Source organism: Hipposideros armiger, unplaced genomic scaffold (genome assembly GCF_001890085.2).
Source record: "Hipposideros armiger isolate ML-2016 unplaced genomic scaffold, ASM189008v1 scaffold_245, whole genome shotgun sequence".
In the NCBI taxonomy this organism is placed as follows: Eukaryota; Metazoa; Chordata; class Mammalia; order Chiroptera; family Hipposideridae; genus Hipposideros; species Hipposideros armiger.
In genome coordinates, this window is record NW_017731595.1 from 922,081 (window position 1) to 929,172 (window position 7,092).

The following is a 7,092-nucleotide window of genomic DNA, read 5'->3' on the forward strand; positions in this document are numbered from 1 at the left end:
GTTAGAAACTCATTTGACTGTTTCTTGGCACTTCATATTAAAAGTTTATTTTAGTTAACTAGTAAAATATTTTAGAGATTTTTGATGGCACTATAATGTTGATGTGTTAGGATTTATAAATGTTCATTTTAATGTATTTTCTTATTCATGTAACCTGTAAAGAACCTACTTGTAATCAAACTAAGCTATAAGACTATAAAACTCAAAGAGAAACTGGTGCATTAGATATTGCCATTGTGTCCCTAAATTTTGACATGTCTGGAATCATGTCAAATGAACTCTCTATATGAAAGTAAGTGAAATAGCCTTCAAAATATCCAATGTTGAAACAAGTGCGGTATTCATTTATTTTAATAGACACTGTGGCTTTACAATGCTGTTTAATTTTCTATCCATAGGACATTTCTTGTATTACCAAAAAGTAAAAATAAAAGAAGCAAAAAGATAATACTCAGGGAACTTAGTAGCAGCTACCAGATAGAAAATGCTTTCAAATATACATAGCTTAAATTCTAGTACAAATATGCCAGAAACCCATTTTTTCTGGGTACGATCTACAGGATATTTCATAGGAAAACAAATTTACAGGTTTCTATAATTTGCAAGAATATGATGCCCATTGATCTTCAAAGGTCAATTTCTCTGTGAAATTATCTTAACACAGAACGTGGTTTATTTAATTGTGGCTCCTATAAAAATTGTCACTTGCTTTTTTTCAACGTGACTATAATTAAAAGTAGCCTGTTTTGCAAACAGACAAAATCTGAAAAAACAAACTAAAACTAGAATCCCTGTTTAGTTGTTGCCATATACTGTGTTTCTATTTCCTCTGCTATTCTGATAACTTCCGTAGGTGAAATATAGAGGGGATTACAGCATAAACCATATTCAGACTCATTACCTGGGTTTTCATTTAGTTTTACATCCCCTCGAAAAGCATCAGAATTTCTCATTTCTTGCCAAGGGGAATGCCATGTCCCCTAATGGAAACATTTGAGGTAGATTGAATAAGTGCTTTCTATTTCATTTAATATTATACTTATAAGTAATTTATCTTGGAAAAGAGGAAGTTAACATTGTCCCATTAGACATGCCCGGGTATGCGGTTCATAATGTTTAGGATCATAAGAAAATATTGCTGTCCCTCTATTTGGGCATTTCACTCCTCTTAAAAATTCCTGCAAAACTTTTCATGCTCTTTTACTCTTTTTTTCTTTTGTCTTTTCACTATATTGTCTTCAATCAGTGCTGGGGAATATTTGCTTATAAAACGTTAAACTAGGGATTCTTTACTAATTAATGTGATGCATGAACTAGAAGCTAAGACACATTGGATGCATATATTGATGTAATTTCTCAAAGCCATATGCCATTGAAAGGCCACTGCCACCTGCCAAACTCACTAAATCAAAGCAGACGAATATTCTTAAATGCGCCATTATTTATTGTTACAAGTCTTTAAGTAAATCCCAGTAAAACTAAACCCAGCTGTTAGCTGCCTCTTAGGACAAAAGGTCGTACCCAACATGTTTATCCATATTGATCCATTATTGATTTTTGTTGTTGGAGGACATCAGTAGTATCTCCTTAAGGCAAAATTAAGACTCTAAACAGGTGTTCAGTGGAGCAGGCCTCATTATTCCAATTGGATTTTTATCTGTTTTCATGAATTTCATAATTGCTTCATCTGTGTTTGTTGCTGTCACTACGGCTCTATAAACTCTTCAATAATGCAACTGTCTTAACTTTTTCATAATTTTTTTAAGGATAGCTTATTCTCTAGCCTTTAGCTGGAGTTTTCTAGTATGTAGAGAATGATCATAATCTTGTTTTCAAAAAGTGTATTATAAGTACACATAAATGAAGTAAAAGAAGGCTAGAGAAACCACTGTTAAGACTGGTTATCTTAATGGTAAGCTAGAATGACTTTAGTTCTCTCCGTGTTGTTTTTCTGCTTTTGTATTTGTAACCAAGAGGGGAAACAGTTATCAAGTTCCTGAAGCAGTAAGAACATGGACTAAGGAAAGGTCCGAATCAAGTTCCTTGAATCAAATTTAAAATTAAACTTCAAGAATTGGTGGGGAAGCCAATATAATTTTCACATTGAGGAGGAGGTGACATGCAGAATATAATGGCTGTCTTATTTTTCAGATAGAATATGAGAAAACACATTTTTAATTGTTAAAAGTTAGAGACAAATTAAAAGCACCATAACTATCACTCAGAAGATACAAGCTCCTAATTTTTTGTCTCTCAAGTAACGTAGCCATGATTCGTTGGGTTAAAAATCAGTCATCACGGCCAGTTGTGATCGCACACTTCTCCCCATCCCCCAGCTGAGGAGGAAGGGGAGTAAGTTTGGAAATCAGACGAAGAGGAGAACTGACAGCCAGGGTATTGTATCTTCTTTGTGGTGGTTTCAGCATAGTTAAAATTGACATATTTTCTGGGGGTAGAGGGATGGGGCGCTGGGTAGTGGCTGGTTGTTTCCACCGGAAATTCCAATTACATTCCAAAGTCCCCAAACAGTTTGAGCCTGGCTGCTCTGTGGGCAGCTTTGCCAGTCAGCCTCTGAGTCTGTTTACACAGAATCCTTCCCTGGAGCGTGTGTCCTGTGTTACCCTTCTCCACTGGATTCTTTGCTTGACCTTCTATGTGCCATCTTTATAGGAATCGCATGTCCAAAAAGTGGCTAGTGTGTTTGCATCAGAGTTGGTTATCATGTCCAAGAGAAAAAGCATTCCCTGGTTTGGAGCTGGGATCAAGGAGCTGGGGTGTGTTTTTGCTGTTCAGGTTTGGTTTGGTTTGGATTACACATGTTCTTGTTCTGCAGCCACATTTTTTTCATGTTGTGTGTGTTGCAGAGAGAAAAAATTATAACTGAAGCAGGAACTCCACATAGAACTGGTCTCTCTGAATCTGCTTTCATTGCCCCTCTGTCTCACGGACAGGAATCTAAATCTTTTTTCATGTTCTGCATCTCTGTTGACTTCATGTGAATAATTGTGTAGACATTAGAAATGGAAATTAAATGGTAAGGTGGGGGGTGTTTGAAGTGACCCACATCAAGAGGATTGGATTAAAAAGAGGAGTTAAGCCCAAAGAAATAAGACCTCTAATTAGAATTTCCTTGGCCTCTTTTAAAGTTGGAGAAGGATTGCTATACAGTAGAGTTGGGGGTAGGGAGATTTTAGAGTCTGCCTAGGAAAAAAAAAATGTTGCATGAGAAATAAGGCACCCTTAAATGCTAGAATCACACTTGGTCTCCTGAGAGGCAGGGAGGAAAGGAAATTTTAAAAAGGGAAGGTGTATGAGTCCCATGGCATAATCACTCCCAACCATGAACTTGAATATGAGGTGATCACACAATATTTCAATTTCTGTTTCTCAACCTTTCCCTCCTCTTTGTCTTCCTCCCCCTTACCTCCCCTCTACCTCTCTTTCCCTTGGTCTCCCTTTCTCTCCCCCTCTCTCTCCTATCTCTACTCCTCCTCTCTAGTTGAATTTGTTTAATTTAAACACGTCTATGATCAGTCCACCAATGCATTAAGTTTTGCAGACATCATGTCTTTAAAATGTAATACTTAAGAGGTCAATACAACTGCAGATTTGTCTACAATGCTTATGTAATGGTAAGCATGCTGATGTACGGTTAGGATTCCAAATTAGGCACTACCACCCATATGCTGTTAAGAGAGAACGCCACTCCAGAAAACAGGACCATTTCTTTAAAAGCAAAAGACATTTACTGTCAAAAGGTTAAATGAAAGCACCTCTAGCACCCAGAAATGGAAACAAAGGAACAGTAGTGGTTTCCAAACCAAGTCCAAGTGCAGACAAAAGCATGGTTCTTCTTTCTTTTCTTTCCTGAGAATTAGGCATCTGCCTCGTCAACTGCACATCCTTCAGAGATTTCCTTAGATGCCCAAACCTAATCCTACAACATCCATTGCCATTCCTCACAATGAAAGCGAATAGCGGGATTCCAAGGCATTATGAGAAACTGAAGTCAGATACCTGGCAGGCTTGGGAAAGAATGTGGGTGCTGCTTATGTCTGGCAGAAAGGGTTCACATCCATCACCTCACATGAGCATGTTCCTACAAACTCAAAGCTTTTTCCTCAGCTCCCAGCAGTCAAGCACTTTCAGCCTGAGGTCCAGTTGCTTCTCGCTCTACTATCTTCTCTGGTCCAGCTTTTATGACCCCATCTTCTTGTACTGAATATCAGCACCCCCTTAGTATCGGTACTCTTCCAGATCGCATGATGGCTGAGCTTCCATGCGCTGTCCTTGGTACCACTCACATCTCAGATCCCTCTGTATTAGCTGCTGTTAAGAATTTCCTCAGTTCTCCAGGAGACTCCCAGAATGTGCTTTCAAGTAGTCACCCCACCCTGCCCCCTTTCCTTATCTGCAGGTATTTCCTGCCCGACTGTCCTCTCCTCTTCTCTCCATGTCGACCCCTCCTCTCCATCAGTGGCAGTTCTTCCCTGCCTCCTGCACCCACAAGGCTCCTCCCCAAAGTTTTAGAACCCTTGTCCATTACCTGTTAGATCAAACACTAACTCCACCAACTCTTCCCTTCCCTAAAGAGTTCCATTTTGGTTCTGGCTTTGTGCTTCAGCCCACATCTTCTGTTCCGGATATCTTGGCCAGTTTCTCCATATGTTCCTCTCCCTGCCATACTGCCTCCCATCCCTGAACCAATGATACTTTTTTTTTCCTGCTACCACCCACTGCCAGCCACACCCCAGTGTGCACCCTGCCATCTCAGCCTGCATCACTTCAGGTCACTAACTCAGCTCACAGCCCGTCAGCCCCTTCTATTTAATCATCACCACATTCTCTCCATCCCCCTGCTTCCAACCTGCTCTGTCTTCAAAGGCAGGTACCCCTTGTTTTATACAACAGCACTGAATTATTTGTATAAATCACCTGTTTTAAAAGAAAATAAGTTATATTTACAGTGTATTAAACCACAGTTTCTCAACCTTGGCACTATTGACATGTAAGGGCAGATAATTCCTTGTTGCAGGGGCTTTCCTGTGCCTTGTAGGATGTTTAGCAGTATTCCTGGCCTCCATGCACTGGGTGCCCTTCCCCAGTTGTGACAACCAACAGTGTCTCCAGATTGTCAAATATCCCATTGGGGGCAAAATCATTCCTTAATGATTATTACTTAATATTTAGAGACCATCTGTAGTAATGGATCTTTTGTAAAGTGTCTTTTTGTAACGTGAAAATCCTCCCTCAGTTTTTATATTGAAAAGCTTAGATTTTTTAATATTGAGTTGTTTCAAAATGGAGTACACTTGAGCATACATATACAGAGGGTGCCAAAAAAATGTATACACTTTTTAAGAGAGGGGGGAAAAAAACGGTATTAAAATTACACTGATGGTAACCACTTGGAGACCCTCTTGTAATTGCAGAAGTCAAACATGACTTGTATTCATCTTTTGTGATCAGTATATATTGAGTATTATGGTCTTAATACAGTTTTTTCCTTTCTTAGAATGTGTATACATTTTATTGACACCCTCTGTACATATATGCATGCAACATGCTACTTACATGTGTGTTATAGAATATAGATCATTCCCATAGTCTGAATATGGGCTCTCTTGAACATATATGCTTGTTTATGTCAACTCTGCCTAGAACATCAGCACCAGGAAGCCAGTAACCTCCTTTACTTCACACTCTGTGAAATTCACACCTACTGTGACTGCAGAGTGTACCTGCAGGGAGCCCAGTACAGCTTATAACAGCAGTGACGTTATCCTGATGACAAATGCAGCTGCTCTTTCCCCTTCCTATAACATCAGGCTGAAGAGCTGATAGCCCACAGTTTTAGAGCTATAACCTTGAATCTAATTCTGATCAAGAAAAGGGCAAACATACAAAACCTGAGGAATCTGTGGGTGCTTATGTGTAAGCCCAATGCCATAAATTGACTCTTAAAGCAAAAATCCGAGGCAGCTAGTGCCCATTTCTGGAGACCCTTTTCACTCTCCCCCCTTCCCCAATTCTTCTAATGTGGTTTACCTTCTTGCTTTCTAACCCATCCCCTCTTTTAAAACAAGAAATGATCTCATGAGTACCAGGATTCTAAAACGCTCATGCCTACAAGCACCAGAGAGCTGATATTAATGAGAGAGAGGCACAATTGTTTCCTAAGGGCTGCTTAATTTGCATTTTTTTAATTTAAATTTTTTTAATTTAAATTTTTCAACCAACACACACATTGTTCATACACATGCATTATAAGAATATTTTTCACTTCCATAACGAAATATATTCTCCTTCATTTTGCTTGAATTACTTTTGTCTTCCCACTTTTGACAAAGATAAAAATGTTATGAAACATTTCTTTACTTAGAAGAAGACTTCATGCAAGAATAAACATAAACAGCAAGTGACATTTAGCCTCAGAATTGGGGCACAAACAGGGAGCGGTGCTGACTGTGGAGAACTGGGAAGTGTAACTCTTTCTGAGGACGCGGGCCGCCCTTCTCTGTTCAGTTGATTGCTGCCTTGTGAGAATTTAGGCTCAGTGTTGGCAGATCTTCCAATTTTTCATATGAAGCAAGAAATCTGGATTTTATGTGATATCTCCTAGTTTAAAAAAATTGGCTGAGGTTTTTTAAACACTCTGCAAGCCAAACACTTTCGACTGCCAGTGTGTACCCCTTTTGATTAAGATTTGGACTGAAACTCATTATACCAATCTATTTCCTTTCCTACTAATTTGCATCTGCAAGTGTTTTAGCTCTTAATGTGAATTAAAAGGTTATGTCAGCTACCAAGAACTTAAGTCTACAGGATAGGAAGAAGAAAATTTAGCTGGGGACTTCTTCTTGTGCACAAAACTATATTATTCCCAAGCCTGGCCCTCAAAATTAAAATATTTCAGTATCAGGAAGTCTCACGTCAGAAGAAATAATCTGTAGGGCCGGCCGAGTGGCGCGATGGGTAAGAACTGGCTTGGGATGCCTGAGGGCCCCGGTTCAGATCCCACATATGAGGGCCAGTGACACTGCCCTCCACAGCTAAGATGCTGAACAACAGCTCAACCTGGAGCTGGGCTGC

General features: G+C 39.4%; 1 protein-coding gene across 13 annotated transcripts in view; it reads left to right on the forward strand.

The window, feature by feature from the left end:
* THRB (thyroid hormone receptor beta) overlaps positions 1 to 7,092 on the forward strand; it is a 355,917-nt gene that overhangs the window by 308,250 nt on the left and 40,575 nt on the right. The window lies entirely within an intron of this gene.